Raw genomic sequence first — 20,547 nt, 5'->3', positions numbered from 1 at the left:
TGGTGCATTTTAAATCATCGTCTTGTGAAGGGTTAACATGAACTACAAACAATGTAGTTAATTTTGCAAAATGGAATGCATAAATACTACTGCTCACTACAATTAGAAATCAAATAGAAAGGAGGAGTGTTTACTATAATTTTAGAAAGGAGGAGTGTTTACTATAATTTTGAGTAAGCACACCTCATCTTCAATAAATTAACAAAGGCAGTAACTCTTTGGTGTGAAAAATTACGTCCTTCATCACCGCAATGTATCTAACAGTCCCAACAACTTCTTTACACCAACAAACACTCTTCCTTGGCCAACTTCTTTCACCACTTCTGCAATCTGAAATTACAAAAACAGGATATATAGTTAAATTGGATAATTTTGTAATGGGGTATATTCATCCTTACCAGGTGTCACCACTGACTATGTCTTTGGGCCCACGAAGCTTGAACTATTTTGTCAATTATTGTAAATTACCTTTGTTTCTCTGGGACTTGTAACAATTACACCTCAATACAATAAATAATACTATTGTTAATAAAAATGTAGTTGATCATTCTCGTTTTATTCATTGGTAAAAGAGAGAAAATAAATGACCGATGCAAGGTTCTCCTCATTAATTCTTGCATGAAAGCCCTGCAAAATCTAGCAGAATAGGACTTCAAAAAAATTATTTTTATATATATTACAATATTTGCTGAGTATGTGCTTAGGGTGTATCAGTCTCACCTTTGACAAAATTTATCAAAAACATTGAGGCGTCAAGCATCTCAACAGAAAGCTTAACATCTATTGTTTGATCTTCGTGGGCGACACTGGCTTTCGCTTCCAGTGTTACGCTCCGCCCTCAACTCTTGGTCTTTAACGCCATCACCTTTGACCTGCCCATGCTCTTGGTAGTGGCAGGCGTCCACCCAAGGTCTTGCTCCACCCTACACAACAATCAGCAATCAGTTGGGGGCAGAGTGTAACATGCTGGAAGTGGAAGTTAGTGACCTCACGGACACCCAAACACATGCTAGTCCTAGTGTATGTGTGTGTGGGGAAGTCAGTTGTTTGATTCCCTGTTTTTTTTGATAAATTTCTTCAAAGGCAAGACTGATCCACTAAGCAGGTACTCAGCAAACATTGTAATTTAAATAGATTTTTTAAAGTCCAATTCTGCTTGATTTTATTAGGCATTTATGCAAGAAAGATTTTTTAAAGAGGAGAACCTTGCAGTCATTATTTTCGCTCATTACCAATAAATAAAGCGAGAATGATCAACTACATTTTTTCAAAATAGTATAACTTACTGTATTGAAGTGTAGTGTTACAAATCCCAGAGAAACAACGGTAATTTATGATAATTGAAGAATAATTCAGCTTCTTGGGCACAAAGATATAATGGTGGTGACACCCGTTGTTTAACAACTTTGAATGTACCCAACAGGTGCACTAACATTACCAAATGTAGGGTACAAACTTGGCGGAGGGACTGTTTTGGGGGGGCCATTGAAGGTAACGGGCTAAAGAGTAGTCTATCCGGATATTTGGTTTTTATTTATTAATGATCCACGAGACATCCTAGAGTTAAATCAAAGTATGTGCTTATTTTCGTATTCATACATACACACGCTGGTAATATTTCTCTGGGGTCTGATTCACTTATTAGAGTGAAATTCTATTGTGATAAGCAGTCACAAATTCGTGTCACAAGTAAAAATGTTACTAGTAATTAAAGTTTTGTCACCATGAAATATACACAAATAGATAAATATGAAAGCTCACGAAGTCACAATAAGTGACGTCACCTGCTTTGCGCAGTAAAAATATGCTATTTTAGGTATCTGATACCATAATATAGCGGGCAGCTGCTGCCTCGGCCACAGATTATTGCCACTGCCCGCTGCCTCGGCCACAGATTATTGCCAGATTGTCATACTCAGCCGCTTATATTTCCCGACTTCCTGCCCCAAAACTGAAACTGATTTATAGTTATCGTTAAAAGAGTAAGATCCTGATGTTTCTTGGCAATAGTTAGGTGTCAGAAACCGGTAAATACTGTGCTCTGAGTACGACAATCTGGCAATGGTGGCTATACGTATTTTCATATTGTTGTTCTGTTGTTTATTCAATGTTGTGTTCAAGAAAAAGAATACTCATAATTTAAGTTAGTTTTTGGTTAAAAGGATTCTTTACGATATACAAGTACAGGTAACTCTCGATTTACACGAGTATTGCGTCCCTGAAGAGAGCATATAAATCAAAAACAATGTAAATCAAACGAGAGGTAGGTTTTTGTCAAAAAATAAATACCGTATTTTGCGGTGTATAACACGCACCCCAAACTTTAAGACAACAATTTTGGGGGGGAAAAAAAAAAAAAAAAAAAAAAAAAAAAAGTTATTAAAATGCTCAGAAATATGTATGGGTTAAAGAACATTGACAATGTAAAGTTTCCCGAAATTTATATATTTTTGGTGTAATCTTTACAGTTTGAATTGACAAGTGTCCTTGAGTAAAGCAATGAAAATGGCGGCCGGGCTGGTGTTGTGAAAAATACATCCCCGTAAACATACTGATGATGCACAGCTTCTGATATCATAATAAGCATATTATTCCCACCATCACTCGTAGGTTATGACAGACAACTAGGGAAGACACAATTCACATGGTTCTAGTGACACGCGGCATGCAGCTGTTTGTTGTATGGGTGTGGTTGTGTGGTTTTCAAACAATGCAAATGGCGGCCAGGCTGGTGTTACGAGAAACATCTCCTCGTACATACTGATTATGTACAGCTTCTGAGATCAAAATTAGCATATTATTCTTACCATCACTCGTAGGGCAAGACACAATTCACGCAGCTCTGGTGACCTTGTGACTGTTTGCTGTGTTGGTGTGGTTGTGTGGGTTTAAAACAATGCAAATGGCGGCCAGGCTGGTACTGCATGAAATAACTCCTCGTACAAGACTCATGATGTACAGTTTCTGATATCATATTTACCCCATTATTCTCACTAATATTAATAATTAATAATGAACACATGGATATTTATTTTCTAATATGATTTTTTTATGTAGCTTGTACTGCTACTTAGTCATACAATCGTAAGCCACCTGTGACATCAAGATCATACAAATGGCACTTGACGGAATAATGGGATAACAGCAAGGCATGGGCGATCCTCCACCGATTTAATTTTGTATAGTAGTTATTTGATCGCCTGTATTCTATGGTAGCATTATAAGACAGCTACGGACTATGAAGGATCATTAACAAGAATACAGGTAAGTTTGCAGTTGTTATTGGATAAGACGAAAAACAGACCCGTAAAAACACTCCAAAGAAGAAAAAAAATTAAAAATTTGTACATTCGGCATATAACGCGCAGGGCTAAACTTTCAGGCATTTTTTTATGTGAAAAGGTGCGCGTTAAGCCAGAGAATACTATTCACTTCGTTCAGTGGAGAGAATATTCAGATCACCAAGATATCCACTCTGGCACTCGGTCTCAGCCTCACTCGTCTGAGAAAGAAATGAGGGACATCATGAGCGACTGGCTAGTATTAGTACCGGTACCGAGCAGTCTGGTACCGGTACCGTACCATATAGCTGGTACCGTTAGTACCGGTACTGATACCATTACCTGCCCACCCCTATTATTGAGTAGCGTGGAACATGGGTACTGTATTGTTGTTCAAGTGGCACGCAGGAAGAACTGAGCTCAGCTGTGTGTGGCATGGCGCGTGTCAGTCAGTTGCGTGAGACATATGGTGGCCACTCCATAAAATATCGCGTATAAGTGGAAAAAACGTGTAAATTAAACATTTATTTGGATTTTGGACCCCGCGTTATTTAAAAAACGCGTCAAACAAACTCGCGTAAATAGAGAATTACCTGTATAACATTACCTTCTTTTACTTAGGAAACGTCCTGAATCCTGGATCGGCTATGGTATTGTTAGGTGCGCCTATTGGCAACTAGAAATACCAAATCTCTCTCTCTCAAGCACACACACACACACTTTACACTGCATTGCACCACACCTATCCCTCTGTATTTGAAGGTTTACTATTAATGAATTTGCACATTCACAGATTTAACCCATTATTCACGGATTTACATGTTGGCACAGTTCCCCTAAAATGCACAAATGAATTTAAGCTGTGCTACTCCAAACATTCATCAACATCAGTTGAATTTAATTCCTTTCTCAATATCATATTTTGTGTATCTCTAACAAAATCACTCCTAAGCATCCCTACCCTTCGAATAATAGTATGTAGCTATTATTTGAATGAAAATCGTACAAACTGTCTCAACACTTCATTAGCGTGACTATGCCTGCCTAGCCCTACTGCCAACACGCCTGTTTGTTTACGTTTATCAGCCTGCATTATCCAGTTCTTTGAGTTTGGACATGGTAATAACCTCACTCCATGTGACGTCACCACTACCAGCATTTTGACATGACATTACACATGCAAACAAGAGGAAAATGTAATGTTCTTGCACCCATGTTTTGGTGAATATCACACATGAACATTTGAATGGAGACTACCATGGGAAGTTATTTGTACATTTTCACATATTGAAGGTGAATGTTTTTCAATAAAGTTCTTATATATAGTCACATCTGGATTCTTACTTGTTACTCTGGCCATGGACTGCCCCGAAAGTCTCACCTGGCCCTAACTCGGATAACTCTTGATTGCCAACAACACGTTGAGCTTAGTAACTAAACTTCAGTTGATCAACCTGTGATCAGTGAAAGGAGCTGTTTAGGTCTGTACACTCCAGGTGGCACAGGAAAGGGCAGCAGGTGGCCCAGTTAGTTTTATTAGTGTTTTACAGCAAGTATAACAATAATGTCTCTTGATTATGGGGTGCTGGTGCAGTGCAGTGTCAGCACTGCACTCTTGTGTCAAACATATCATAAAATATCAACAAACATGTAAACACATACCTCATCTGGGCTCATTGCTTGCGACTCTTCCAGGACCAGTCTGACATCCTCCACATGTGCAATGTATGGAACCCTGATGACAGCTGTGAAGGCGGAGAGGAGACCCAGCTCTTCTAGCACTGGCGGCGTTTAGAAGTGCAAACAACAAGGAGCTTGCGACCAGGAGGAGGAAGCCGACAGAAGAGAGTACATGGCATCCAAAACAAGGGACTGGTATCGGGGACCAATTGGTGAATAACCCATCAAGTGTTCAGGTCGTTCATAAAGATGCAGCTCAACTCAGGCGATATGCATCATCAAATATTTTCTTGATTCTCAAACATTTAGAAGATTCTAAGAATCCAACCATGTCTCGAGAGCTAATTACTTTGATGAAGGGGAAGTCTGAGTTTTTGCACAAATAGGCTGCCAGTGCAGAGGAACCAGCACTTGGGGCTCCTTCAAGCAATATGCAGAGGCGACTACTAGTTTCAGGATCTTGCCTGCTTCACAAACATTAGTCCCTTTTCCAACAGTTCCCTAGTTGGTCCCCAGTTAACAATTCCTCGCTCAATAAACTGCGACAGGTCTTCATCACTGCTACCAAAAGCAGGCTTCACATCATTTTCAAGGGAATATATAAAGTCTGATCTTGTAATTTTTAGCTTGTCAATGGCCTGTGGATCAACTTCAATTTTATTTCCAAGATGAATGTAGCGCTTCAGGGCTGAGGATGAGGCAGCCTTAACCAGGCCCTCAAGTTCTGCTCCTGAGAAGTTCTTTGTCAAGGTAGCAACCTCTGCAAGATCAACATCATGGTCCAGCTTATTGCTCTCCACCATCTTTGCTGTTTTAATCTTCAGGATGTCAAAACGACCCTGTTCATCAGGAAGTCCAATTTCTACTTGAATTTCCAATCTGCCCGGCCTCAATAGAGCTTCATCCATCATGTCCTTTCTGTTGGTCATGCCAATAACCAGAATATTGTTGAGTTGCTCCACCATCAATCTTGGACAGCAGTTGGTTGACAACAGTGTCATTGACACCAGTGCTGCCAGCAACAGAACCTCTTTGTCTGCAGATGGCATCAATTTCATCAAAGATGATGATATGAAGCCCAGAGTTTGGTCCCATCCGTTTTTCCTCTTCCTCAGCCTCAGCAAAAAGCCGGCGCACATTGGCCTCAGACTCTCCCACATACTTGTCAAGGATTTCTGGGCCATTGATGATTTTTGGCTCTCGAGCATTGAGCATTTTCCCTATTTGGCGGGCCATCAAGGTTTTGCCAGTACCTGGAACACGAGAATGTTAAAAAGCATAAATAAAGAATTTTTTCATAAATTATTTTACTTGAGCTTCATTCTATTGTAATACAGAAATATAGACCTCTAATTACAATATGAAAGTTGGTTCATGGTAATATCAGTTTTCACTTTAAGTGTTACTTGAGTGATGAGCCTTTTTTAAAAAGCTTTGAGTAAATAAAAACATAACTAGAACTATCATAATCATCAGAGGGAAATATGCTGAACTATGTGTTGCCTCAACCATCAACTCCATTCTACTTGCCCAGATAACTGCCACACTGTACAACACCCAAATTCTTTCCCCTAGGCATTGCCCATGTTCTACACTAAAACCTCACCCAATTTATATCTCCCCTGAGTAATATTAAACTTAGATTTAGAAGCAAGCTGTACAATGTCAAGGAGCAGTTTTGTGGGAAACCAGTGCTCTGCCATTCCCATTTATGCAGTTTTCAAGATAATTCCTCTTCTCCCGTTAGTTTAACTTTTTTTCTTCATAAGACACCCTATTATCCAAAACTATTTTATTCATCAGATCAACAAAGAACCACCAACTGAGTAGTACCTGGAGGTCCAAATAACAGAAGACCTTTAACGTGATTCACGCCCAACTCCTCAATTACTTCTGTTGGAAATACTCTGGAGGCAAAGGCTCTTCTCAGGATATGAATGAATTCCTCATCGAGGCCACCAATTCCCATCTTCTGGAAGTCCCAATCGGCAGAGAAGAGGCTGCTATGGCTTGATCGGGCCTGTAGATATATTTGAAATTAGGTGGATAAAAGCAGGATTGACTGAATACTTTGTTCTAAATAACAATTATTAATGTTTGGTTCCCACAGTATGTTTTCAAATCATTACAAGGTACAGTCTCTGAAACCATTAATACTACAAGTTCCAATATCTGGTAATTTAATAACTTTATAACATGCTTTTATCATTATCCTTTCTCTTTTGCCCACCTTCACCATGCCTCCGAAACATGGGCATGGAATTGAGTCACAGCAAGGGAGAGATATGTACAGCAAAGATGAAATAATTGAGAATAGCATGTGAATGAACTAAAATAAAGCATAGAGACAGCAAGGAAGAATTCCAATTTCCTATTTTGACATTCAAGTATATTATGTTGAATGTTAGTAGCTAAATAGAATTTAAGTAAATATCCAAAATAAAACATAATAATAGTAATAAAAATAATAATAATAATCTTAAACCAACAAAATTACTCTCAAAATTTAAAACAAGACACTTCTTACACAGTTCCTCATGATGACCACTTGACTGACTGTGTCCACATCACAGCTTCATACGTCCATGGGTAGTGAAAGCATGAAAATGATTTTGACAATGTGAATCATTTTCCAGTAATGAAGTAATTTATAATTATGAAACCCAGAGTAAACCTTTTAGCGATCAATATAATATAAATTATGGAGTTTTGACAATATGCTATGCACTAATGCAAATGCATATATCCATATGATTAATTATATAATACCTTTGCTCTGCCTGTTAGTATGAGGACAGAAGTTGCAGCTTTCTCAAAAATGACAGTAGAATTTGGTTGTAGAACCCCGAAGCTTATCTTCTTAGGTTCACTTTTTGTTCTGCCAAGTAGAGATTCTGGATCAGCAGCTATGGGTAAATAAAAAAAATTATGCTGTATTTCCTGTTCCTAATTAGGTGGCGGTATGTGCTACACCCCATGAAAAAGGAAACACTAACAGTCAGAAGTTACTAAAATGGCCTGCATTTCAAAGTTAAAGGTCTCTCAATCAAATATTTGTCTTGGTAACAGACCAATATCAATTACTCCAATCTTATCGAAAGTCTGAGCATTTCGTGTCCACTAATTTTCTAGGTTTATTGAAAGGTTTGGTTTGTTTTCACCTTGCCAGTTTGCATACCAGAAAAACCTAATGGCCACTGATACACTTCTGAAATTGCACTAGATGAGGGATCCGAAGCCAGACTATTGGTGCAGCATCATGCACAGAAATGTTCACATCGCTCAAGGGTCATATGACTATATTAACCTGTTCCAAACCATGATGTATATACGATGTCATGTCCTGCCACGGGCAGTAAACCATGACATACATATGACGTCATGCCTTAAATAGTTTACCATGGAAAAAACATTTATTTTCTGTGGTTTATCATAGCTTCAGAAAACTTGTGGATGGCTAACCATATTATTTTTACAAGACAAAAAAGAGTTAGAGTTGGAGAGAGAGAGAGTATGTGTGCATGCATGCGTGTGTGTGTGTATTTACCTAGTTGCCTAGTTGTATTTACCTAGTTGTGAAATACAGGAAAAGAGCCATACTAGGCTTGTACTAGGTGTGTGTGTGTGTGTGTGTGTGTGTATTTGGCATGCTGATTACTGAGTGACAATAATACTTTCCTGCCAATAATTTATATTTTCCGTCAAAACAGTATTTCCAGCGATCGCCACCTCGTTTATGTTTGTGGAGAGGTTTGCAGTTTAAGGCCAGGATTCGGGTTCAGGAGTGACAATTTTTTTTTTTCAAAAAGCATTTAAAGTTGTTCTATAAACTCTTAAAAACATGTTATGAGTAATGAAAATAGTAAAAAAAAATCTTGGGGTGGCAACATCGGCAGTATACGAGAAGGACGTATGCCCTGGATGTCAGAGGGTGAGGCGTTTTAACTCTTATTTACTCGCTCCAGAAGGGTGATAACTGAACAGTGAAACTTTTACAAGTTATCCTACTTATGGCACGTTGACAGGGGAGGGGTGGAGACACACAGTCACTCCTCAAGGCCAGTGCTTGCTGACATAGCGACGTGCAAGTGTCGCGCGGCGCTGGCTATGAAGTGTATGAAGCTAAGAAGGAAAAAAGAAGGCAGAAAAGGCAGAAGAAGAGAGCAAGAAAAGACAAGAAGGCATCACCTATGAGGCAGGAGGAGGTGACCTGTAGCTGACACGTGCGACACGAACCAAGTAGTTTTTTTTTTTTATTATTTTTTTTTTTGGGGGGGGGGGAATTGGACAATGGATATATTTATTTTTCTATATTTCAATGAAGAAGTGTTTACTTTTTGTTTATTGTGTAAATATCACTATATACTGGAAAAAGCTCATCCAGAGGGAATAAAAATGAGTTACTACCAACCAAAGTGTTTGATGGCCAATATCTCAAAACATGAATCTTCAGCTTCAAAATTTTTTGTACATTTCAAATCAGATGATATTTCCATGAAACTGTGTGCATACATGGATAATTTTATGCTCTTGAAAGTTACGGTCTTTAATTTGAATCATTTCTTAATGTAAAATAAAGAAAAATAAATTTATGTAAAACGTGGATACGGAATCATACAGAGTTCAGATATAATTTCAATTTTTTTTTTAAATAGATAAATTATAATTTTTAAAAACTGACACCTTAACTTGTTTAGGCAACCATTAAACCATTACCACCTATAATTTCGTACATCTAAGATGAAAAATATTTAATGTAGAACAATTATTTTGCCTGACATGTCATGTCATCGAGTATGACATGACATGACATACCGACAGCATTCTAATCCAGGGAGAACAAAGATACCCAAAAGTGCAAGTTAGCTGCAAAGTTTGAACTCTATATTTCCAATAGTTTATTTTTGACAAATATTTCTTGGAAAACCCAAACTACCACCTTAATATAAGTGCCATTGCTGCTCTAAAACTTCACTAGCCAGTGACCCATAGCTGAACCTTGACCTTATAAGACACAGGGTGATTTTCAAGGTCATTTTTTTGGGGGGGAAAAAAAGTGCGTCTTATAAGCCATCAAATACGGTAAATGGGATTTTTTGGTGTCTTAATTTAAGGTTAACATTTAAAATTGAAATCTACCCTTTCAGAGCCTCAGCTAAATATTTGTTTTAAACAAAATCTGTCTCTCTTCTCTCTCTCTTCTCTCTCTCTCTCTCTCTCTCTCTCTCTCTCTCTCTCTCTCTCTCTCTCTCTCTCTCTCTCTCTAATATATATATATATATATATATATATATATATATATATATATATATATATATATATATATATATATATATATATATATATATTGTGTGTTCACTTACTAACCTTCAATTTCTTTGGGAATTATTGAAAGAGCCTTTTTGTCCTGAAACTTCAAAACCATTGGCATCCCAACAGTGAAGCAGTGCCTGTTGAACTGTTCATTGACACACTTTGCCAGCTGATCAGTGTTGAAGGTTTCTGGTGCCATGTTCCTCTTCTGTAGCATGTCAATTTCCAGCACCAGTGTTCCAATCAAGTCTTTGTGAGGATTTGGTACATGAGGCTCAACTGTAATCTGTCAAAATAAACTGAATAAGTTAACACACAGTGTCAGATTAACCTCTTTGGAGCATTACGCCTGACTTGATATGGGGCCCATAACCTATTACAGGTTGAGAATCCTTTATCCAAAATCAGAAAGTCTTTTGAATGCTGACATGATACGTCACAAATGGAAAATTCCACAAAGTGATGGGTAGGTTCCACCACATACAGCTGTTGTGTGCCGCTCAGGGTTGCCAGGTCTATGGTTTACCCGCCCAGCTGGGTCGGTAAACCTACTGCTGCGTCGACACCTTGGGCGTAAAAACATCTGCCCGCCACCACCGCGAGTTTTGGGTGGCTTTTGGGATGGGATTGGGCGGGAACACAGTCCACGACCTGGCAACTCTGGTACTGCTATGCGTTAGTTTGTTGTCAGCAGGTGTCACATCAACACCTTCGCTCATTACTCATTGTGATCACCGCGTGCTGTAAAGATAGTGTTGAAAATGTCAAAAGGGCCGCCAGATTCCAAAATCCAAAAAAATCTGAAATCTGCAACACTTTCGCTCCCAGGGATTTCGGATAAAGGATTCTAATCCTGTAAAAGGAAAATCATTAAGTAACCTCCATGCTTTCAGGAATTTTCAGGTATACATCAATATGTCTACTTGAATCATACTGTATGTATTAAAGGCAAACAAAGCAAATAAAAGTCTGAAAATGAGAGAAAAGAATGAAGAACATAGAGCTACAACAACCATACATGGAAAACAATGGAGACACAATAGGAAGATCATTATTCATTCATTGTACATGTGAAAAACGAATCTCTTTGCAATATGTGGAAAACCTGAGATCACAGAGAAGCTATGCATCCTTAATGTACGGAAAAGAAACTAGACATGCCCTCCCCCTTACTTGAGAGCAATCTCAATACACTGCAAACATGTTAAATTAGCATTTTTTCACAGTATTCAATATCATGTCAATCAGTACTAACTAGCAATAACAACAGCATATATGTAAATTCCATTCATGCCCTGCTGAAGTCAGCAGAAAAGACATGAAGTGAAAATACACAAGTAAAAAATATTTTGAGATAAAAGTGGGCTTAAGACAGGGGTGTGTCATGTCACCATGGTTATTCAATATTTATATGGATGGTGTTATTAGAGAAATGAAGGGCAAAGGTGAAGTTGGAGTAAGAATGTTTGATGAGGGAAGGAAGTGGGTACTGAATTCGATACTGTTTGCTGATGACACGGTGCTCATTGCAGAAAATAAAAGTGACCTACAAAATTTGGTCAGTGTTTTTGATAGTGTCTGTAACAGGAGAAAGCTGAAAGTAAATGTCAACAAAAGTAAAGTGATGGTTTGTGAGCGAAGTAGAAGTGAGGTTGTAGATTTTGTATGCCCAAACAGAGTGGGAATTAAATGTGAAAAAGAATGCAAAATAATTTTGAATGGTGAAGAAATGGAGAAGGTCAATGAGTTTAAGTACCTTGGATCAGTTATGTGTAAGCATGGTGGTATGGAGGGAGAGATAAGAGAAAGGGCATTGCAAGGAAGGGTGGTAGGGTCTTTGGGACGAATCATGAATGGCAGAAGTGTGAGCATGGAAGTAAAGAGGGATTTGAGAAATACAATAGTACCAACCCTCACATATGCATGTGAAATGTGGGCCTGGAATGAAAGTCAGAGGTCTAGAGTGCAGGCAGTGGAAATGAGTTATCTGAGGAATGCTTGTGGTGTGAGTAGAATGGCTGGAATGAGTAATGAAAGTGTGTACGAGCATTTTGGAATGTGTCACAGGGATGAAGGGAAGAAGTGTGGAGTGGTGGAAGAAGTGAGCGACAGACTTTAAAGTGGTTTGGCCTTGTGGAGCGAATGAAGGAGAGTAAGATGACCAGAAGGGTGTATGTGAGTGAGATAGAGAGAGGGAATGCTAGAGGATGACCTCCAGTGAAACGGAGGGATAGGGTGCAAGAGTATGTTAGGGAGAGGGGGGAAAGATCTTTCAGAAACTTTGAGCAGGCAAGGAGGGAGTGTCTGGATAGAGAAAGTTGGAAGCTCTTCTGCCGTGGCCATCCCCTGGTGGGAGCTCCTAGGAGCAGGCGTCGATGAAATGATGATGATGAATGAAATTTTTTTTTTTTTTTTTAAGAGGAGGTAGTGGCAGAATTATTATCCTATGACACCTGACGGTGGGCTCATATCACCGATTAGTAATGACTTCCTTCTTACCTCCTGCTCCAAAGAGAGGTATGCATGCTTGCGCTGGATGGCATTGAATCCCACATAGCCAGGTTTGACCCCTTGATGACGGATGATGGTATAGACAAAGGATCCCTGGCCAGTGTTCACCTTTACATATCTGCAAAGTGAACGGTACACCTCAGCCTTTGTTTTCTTTTGGGTTGTTTTTTTATTTCTTGAAACACAGATCCTCAGTGTTATATATTTACCTCTTATTTGCAGTAGGCCCTGGGACTTTCACCCATTTTTCCATCACTATCCTTTTCAACATGAGTAATATATAACTCCCCTTAGAGAAGTTAATCATGATACATCATACAGCAGACAGAGAATCAAAAACAATGAAATAAGGTCTCAAGCTATTGTTGTAAAGTTTAAATTATCATGTTTTGTGGCAACCAAAATTCACTTACTGAACATGCTGAGGAAAGTCACTGCCACAGACAATAACACAGTTAGTATAAGACAGTTCCTCTGCTGGGCATTTTGCAACCTTCATCTTTGTTCTGAAAAGAAAAAATGAATAATGAATAAAGTATAAGTACCCAAGTTACATAGATTTCCTGGACAAAATCAACATTATAACCAGATTCTCTATTTGCACAATGGGAACACAGTAAAAAGAAGACTAAACTGCACGTTTTGTGAATAACCACTAGGGTGGCTTTACATTTTGTTCATTTGAGTTTTCAAAATTTATGTATCCATTAAGCTCAGTAAAGGGAATTTCTCTGGTTTAGAGAAAATCTCATGAATTTAATAGGTTTGCATATTAGTAATACTATGTACTATTTTCCTGACCGACTTTTAAATTCTGACCATGTGCCAGTAAAACTATCTGGATGAGATACACTCTACCAGCCAAACTAGTCTTTCTCCAGCCCATCCATTTGCATACCTGGTCGGCATATCTGTCAATGTGTTATGGGTCAACCCCTCCCATGTTCTGTCTTAGTTGGCCAGACCCCAGATTGGTGGTGGCCCCACCAGGTAAAGAACCAGGTATGAAATCCCCAAAATCCATATTCCTTCAGGTCTCAAAGTTTGGGTAAATAGTATCTGTAACTTCACCTGTCTCACAATAGCATACAAATTCTTTATTGCTGGGAAGTTTTGATGTTTTAACCCTCTCCGCACTGTAAGTTTCTATTCCACTCACCATGCATTTCTCAGGCCCGACCGGCCTTTTTTTTCCATGATACTCTACAGTCCCGGACGTATTTTACCCTCACAAATATATTGTACCCCAATAAATTTGGTATCAATGGCTTCACAAAGACTTGTACTAGAACATGCGCAAATAAAAATAGAGGAAAATAAAAAATACAAACTCATTTCAGGTCTCCGTATAGAGTATTGTAGACAATAAATCCTAAGTACTATCTCTTTCCTAGCTAGCTAGCTCAAAATTTTGTGGGCCAATTTTTTTGCTGAATATATGTTTCGAAGTAGAATTTAGTGAGAATTCTTATGATATCCTCAAAATCCTAATACGCCTATTCGTTCACGAGTTACACCAAGAAAACTTTATTTTTTTCGAGGTGACCGGCCCCGCCTCCCTCCTCATCTACACTCCTAAGAAAGGTTGCCATATGTTACCATTAAGAAACTTATCCTAACAAATGAAACTCCCAAATTTGACACACTTTCACCAAAAAAATTTTAATAAATTTTTTAAGTTTTTATTTTGCGTCATCGTGTGCCAGGACCTTTTTACCCATGATGACATGAAACGCATCATCATGCGCAAGAGGGTTTATTAATCTGCTAACTTTTCCTTGTGGAAATCACTATGTAGATTCCTGAGTTTCCCTAACCTCTTCTCAAAACTAGTATTTTTTGTGAAAACTAACATAAATTCATAGCTAACACACCAAAACTCATAAAAAATAAAGCAGATTTATCCTCACAATATGCAGAAATGAGGAAATATATGCACTCATGCCTACAAAACCATGAGGAAGGTGGTGGCCTGTGCTGCTACTGGAGTTGAACCCTTGCATTGACCACTGTAGTGAAAACTGCACATTGCAAGGTGTATAACAAGAATTTATCATTAACAATTAAACTAAAGAAATCTAACCAAAACTAACATCGGGGAAAATTTACGAAACCTTAGCCACCTCTGGCAAAGTTAATACATACATAATGGATTTCTTTTTGGTCCCTGAATGCAGTGCAGTAACAAGTGACTTCCAGAAAGGAAAAGAATCCAATTCAGGGACTATTTATTGTTGAAAATAGGGATAATAATTCACAAAAGCGTCGCCTCCTCTGGCTGACAGTGCACGACACAGCCATAAAATAGCTTGCAGAGGGTTTGGGGTGGGGAGCATATTTAAACTACCAACCGAACTTTATGACCTAACAGCTAACGGGGGGGCTTTGCCCCTTATCTAACCAGGGGAAGAGCCCCCTGGACCCCCCTCATGTATATGAATTATTTCTGCAAGGAGGTATTTATCGTAACACCGACAGCACCGTCGCCATGGCGGCCGCCGCCAGAAGAGGCGACGCTTTTGTGAATTATTATCCCTATTTTCAACAATAAATAGTCCCTGAACTGGATTCTTTCTCCTTTCTGGAAGTCATTTGTTATTGCACTGCATTCAGGGACCAAAAAGGGTAAAATTCTAGTGTTTGCCCATACTCCCCCCTCCCCCCCATATAAGCCTGGGGACCTGGTGGGAACACGGGGTTTCAGGTGGGGGACACGAAATCCGTCGCAATCGCGTATTTTTTTAGTGGGGTGGGGGGGTGCGGGGGGATAAAAACTCCCTAGATCTAGGGAAATTCCCTAAATTTAGGGATTTATCCTCCCACCACCACTAAAATAAGAGTTTGCGACAAATTTAGTGTTTCCCATACGGAAACCACGCACTCACTGGATCCCCAAGCTTATTTTGGGAGAGAAGCGTAGTGAACCCACCAAACGATGCTCACCTCACCATCTGGTGTGGCGCCGGAGGCCATCTGCCCTCACATAAACCGCCTACACTACACTCATGCCCTCTCTCTCTCGTAGGTTGTCACCTCATCGCAAGGTTTCTGTCCTCCAAGTAGAGTACGTGGCACCAAACACAGTGGATCTTCATTGTTTATCACTGACACAAGCAAAACCACCGGCTAGCCATGATCTGTCCAACGCCGCGCTTTAAACAGTACTGCGGGTTCTACAGCAAGTGCAGGCTCTCGAACCTCCTGCCCGAGCTGTTCGAACACGTGAATCCTTACTGACCGCATTTTGAATCTGCTTCACGGGTTCGTATTCCCAGTATACAAGGTGATTGTGGATATTGACTCCGCGCCTCCAGAATACGATAATACGCCTCCATATATCATAGTTAAAAAAACAAAGTACTACTTAAATGTAAAGAAGAGGCAGAATTAATCCCCTTCCCTCAACGATCTTAGGGGACCCGCGTGAAGTCGGGGTATTTGGGTGGGGGAGCATATTTAAACTACTCCAACCGAACTTTACGACCCCCCCTGGAACCCCCCCTCTTAAAGTAACCCAACCGAACTTTACGACCTAACAGCTAACTGAGGAACATTGAACACAGGTAACCTGCGTTCAAACCTGCTTCATGCGTTCGTATGTGATACCAAACCTGCTTCACGCGTCCGTACGTGCTACCAGTAAGTAAATACATAGTCGTATATGACGGTTGCAAGATTCCTATGACGTAAATTACTTAACATTTAGATGCTTCATTATGACCTTAATACTCTAACGGGGGGCTTGGCCCCCTTCGACCCCCCCTTTGGTGTGGAGAGTGAGTGAAATTGCGTGGTTTCCGTACGTTGTAAAAAAACCCCGGAATGTATGAAATTTCCCTACATCCAGGTATTTGTAGGGAATTTCCCTACATCTAGAGTATTTTTCAACCCCCCATAACTCAAAAACTATGCATTTGCGACGCATTTCATGTTTACCACCGCATTCCCAAAAGTCTGAATGGCCCCCTAGCCAATTTTGGTTGCGAGGGGTGAGTATGGGCAAACACTAGAATAATACCCCAAAAAGAAATCCATGATGTAAGTATTAACTTTGCCAGAGGTGGCTAAGGTTTAGTAAATATTATCCCTAACATCACCTAATGAGGGGGTCTGTCACCCTTGACTTTTTATTTTAAACCAACCATGCCTAACATCATCGAATGGGGATGGCTTCCCCCATTGACCCCCTCAGGGTAGCCATTTCAATGGGAAATGGTTATCGAGAGAGGAATAGTATGACATAAGACGTCAGAAAAAGGTAATTGTGGAGATTCACTACACGCCTCCAAAATACAATATCACGCCTCCATATTATACTTAAGGGACGAAATACATGTCCCTTAACCATAATATGAAGGCGGAAAAACTTAAAAGTAAAGAAAAAGTGGTAAAGGTATTGAAAAGGCATATTATAAATACATACGCGCGCTGTTTTTGCTGGTGTCGGCAGCGGTGGCAGTGTTAGCGATCCGATGGCGATGTACGCTAGGTTAGTGATGAATGCGTTTAATTAGCGATAGCCCACACATGTGAGACCACCTTTACCCAAAGGGTTTTGTGAAGGTTTGGGCCGGGTATAGTATTGGGTAAGGGTGCGTGTTAAAAAAAAAAAAATAACCACGCATGGTGGACCTGGTCTCACATGCGTGGGCTAATCGCTAACTAAACGTGTAGTGCGGCGATGGCCTGATGAACGAGCCTCCCATAACCCACTTAGCCAGTGGGGTACCTCTTTGGCCGACTTCGGTGAGGTGGCTCTCCCGTCACGCTGGTTGCGGGTTCAATCCCAGGCAGCCGGGGAATACCCTTACTTTGTCTTGATTAATTTCTCGTGTTATTTCGATACACGCAGAGGCCGTGTTGAGAAATAGGAAGGATAGAAAATAAGCTCGTCGGGTCATTACACTGGTGGCATAGCGGTGGGCATCCTCTCCTGCAGTTCTGTTGAGTTTCCCCGAAGGGGTAACATGTAGGATGGCCCATGCTCCGAGGGTAATAGAAAATGGGAGAGTTGGAGGTATGTCTCAAAGGGACATTGTGGAGTTATGTCTCAAAGGGACATTGCCAACACACAGAAATTAATCTACATAGGGGGGAAAGCCGTGTAGTGCGGCAACGGCCTGATGAACGAGCCTCCCATAACCCACTTAGCCAGTGGGGTACCTCTTTGGCCGACTCGATAAGGAGTGGCTCTCCCGTCACGCTGGTCGCGGGTTCAATCCCAGGCAGCCGGGGAATACCCTCACTTTGTCTTGATTAATTTCTCGTGTTATTTCGATAAACGCAGAGGCCGTGTTGAGAAATAGGAAGGATAGAAAATAAGCTCGTCGGGTCATTACAAACGTACCATCGCTAACCGGATCGTTGGCAACACTGCCACCGCCGCCAACACCAAAACAGCGTGCGTATGTATAATATGCCTTTTCACTACCTTTACCACTTTTTCTTTACTTTGAAGTTTTTCCGCCCTCATATTATGGTTAAGGGACATGTATTTCGTCTCTTAAGTATAATATGGAGGCGTAATATCGTATTTTGAAGGCGCGTAGTGAATCTCCACAATTACCCAGAAAAAAAAGTGTCAAACTTCAGAGAAGAGGTAGAGTTGGAGACTTGGAGGCATATGCTATAGCTACCCGTGGCCTTAATGCTCATTTCTGTCTCATTGGCCCTCGAGACTGTGGTAGGTAAGAACCCATGTCCCCGGGCCAGAAGGCAGGTGTGACATCCGGGTTACCATTGTTTACCTTCCCCAGGCATCCATTTATTGCCACCCCAAAAGGAAGGATTAACAGCTGGGTGAGATGGGTGCCAACTGCCCAGGCCGGGATTTGAACCCAGACCTGCGGATTCATAGCTAAGCACGAAAACCACTACACCACACTGCAATGGGTGTAAAACTAGATAAATACCTAAGTGTGAAAGTGATGTGGAAATAAGAAAATGACTGAAGGAATTGTTGCTCAAATAAACGGAGATCGTAATGCATTGCGTTGGTAGAGGCAGAGGAAGGTAGGGGCAAGTCATGTTACGGACAGAGGTAGGGTCAGGTCACGTTACTGGCAGAGGTAGGGTCAGGTCACATTACGGCAGCCACGTCACCGCCTGTCCCTCCCATCCCCGCCCACCAAACACAATAACTAGGAGGCGGTTCCCGTTGATCTAAGAGGTTGGACCACACTTACCTTGAGATAGAGGGGTGATTGGACTTTACCGACGAGCTCAACGATTCTCACATGCGTCAGTGTCAGCAGTTAAAGCAAAGACAACACATCATCAGCTGGGTGAGACAGCAGCGGGGACTGGGCTAGAATGGGTACAGGTTCACAACTCACACGCTTGGTCCGAGTCTTGATCTCGGCTCGGGGGAGGTACGAGGTAGAGTCTCTTGATAGATCTCTATAAAGGGACTCTAGTATGAGGGAAACTTGAGTCCCTTGATCTATAAAGGAACTCTAAGGGAAGCCTGCTGGAAGGTGATCTTCTTTTCCGAGCTAGAGTAGAACTAAAGCTCCCTTGGGGTATATCCCCAACGAAATACAAAAAAAAAAAAAAAAAAAAAAAAAAAAAGATGGTGTTTGCCTGTTTGGATGTGCACTGTCAGATGTGTGACAAGGGTGTGGATTCGATGAGACTGCGGAGCATGTCGTGTGTGAGAAGCATGACAGAGAAAGAACGAAAATAATGCTTGTGTTTTTGACTGAAATGGGACGTGAAGTGGATGTGTTTGCTGAGAGGACTGAGAGTGGATGGTGCTACGGCTGGGGCTGAGTGGGGTCACGAATGGACGAGTGATTGAAACAATGAAAGAGTTCTTGGAAAGTATATTGCATTACTTGTGACATCAATATCAGGATCAAGTGGAGGAACAATAGTGGACAATTTTACCTAGAATTACATATAATTTCAGGACCCAGACTAAGTGTGCCAGATGTGTGATAGGGGTGTGGACGAGACTGTGCAGCATGTAGTGCTGGAAGGCAAGAAGTATGACAGGGAGAGAACGAAGATGATGCATGTGTTTCTGAGTGAGATGGGACGTGGAGTAAACGGGAGGACTGGAAGGGAGTGGATGGTGCTGCTGCTGGGGCTCAGTGGAGAGACGAGTGGACGAGTGATTGAGGCATGCAGTGAAAGAGTTCTTGGAAGGCATGTGGCGTGCAAGATGTAGGGAATGATATCTTGCCCCGAGAACATTGACTTCCCGCATGTTTTTTTTTTTTTTTCACAGGAGCTGCCGATATAAAGGCCTGGCTGGGGAGAAATCCCGAGCCACCTGTGTCATCAAGATCAAGATCAAGATTGATCTGTCAATGTACCCATTCTAGCAAGGCCCCTGCGGAACGCCCCCACAGACAGGTTGAATGTCAGAAGTAGACGTTTCACAACAACACTCCTTCAGTTTCTTCAAGCTAAGAATTATTACATTGTATATATATATATATATATATATATATATATATATATATATATATATATATATATATATATATATATATATATATATTGTCGATTCTAAAACAATCTCCCACTCCCAAGTCGATCGTGGTGATTGTCACCTAAACTACAAGACAAGACTTCATATATATATATATATATATATATATATATATATATATATATATATATATATATATATATATATATATATATATATATAGTCTGTTTCACTTAATCTGTCCACCAACAAAGCGGGAATTTTTATGGATGTGGCACCAGCGCACTTCTAGTTCGTGAATACCTTCTTAATTCCTCCAAGGTG

General features: G+C 40.4%; 1 pseudogene; it reads right to left on the bottom strand.

Annotated features, from left to right (window-relative positions):
- Positions 1-243: 243 nt before the first annotated feature.
- LOC126990897 (vesicle-fusing ATPase 1-like) lies at positions 244-19,139 on the bottom strand (annotated as a pseudogene).
- Positions 19,140-20,547: the final 1,408 nt, after the last annotated feature.

The sequence above is a fragment of the Eriocheir sinensis genome, unplaced genomic scaffold, assembly GCF_024679095.1.
Source record: "Eriocheir sinensis breed Jianghai 21 unplaced genomic scaffold, ASM2467909v1 Scaffold220, whole genome shotgun sequence".
Classification (NCBI taxonomy): domain Eukaryota; kingdom Metazoa; phylum Arthropoda; class Malacostraca; order Decapoda; family Varunidae; genus Eriocheir; species Eriocheir sinensis.
Note: the sequence above shows the minus strand (reverse complement) of the source record. Positions and strands in the feature narration are given on the sequence as shown.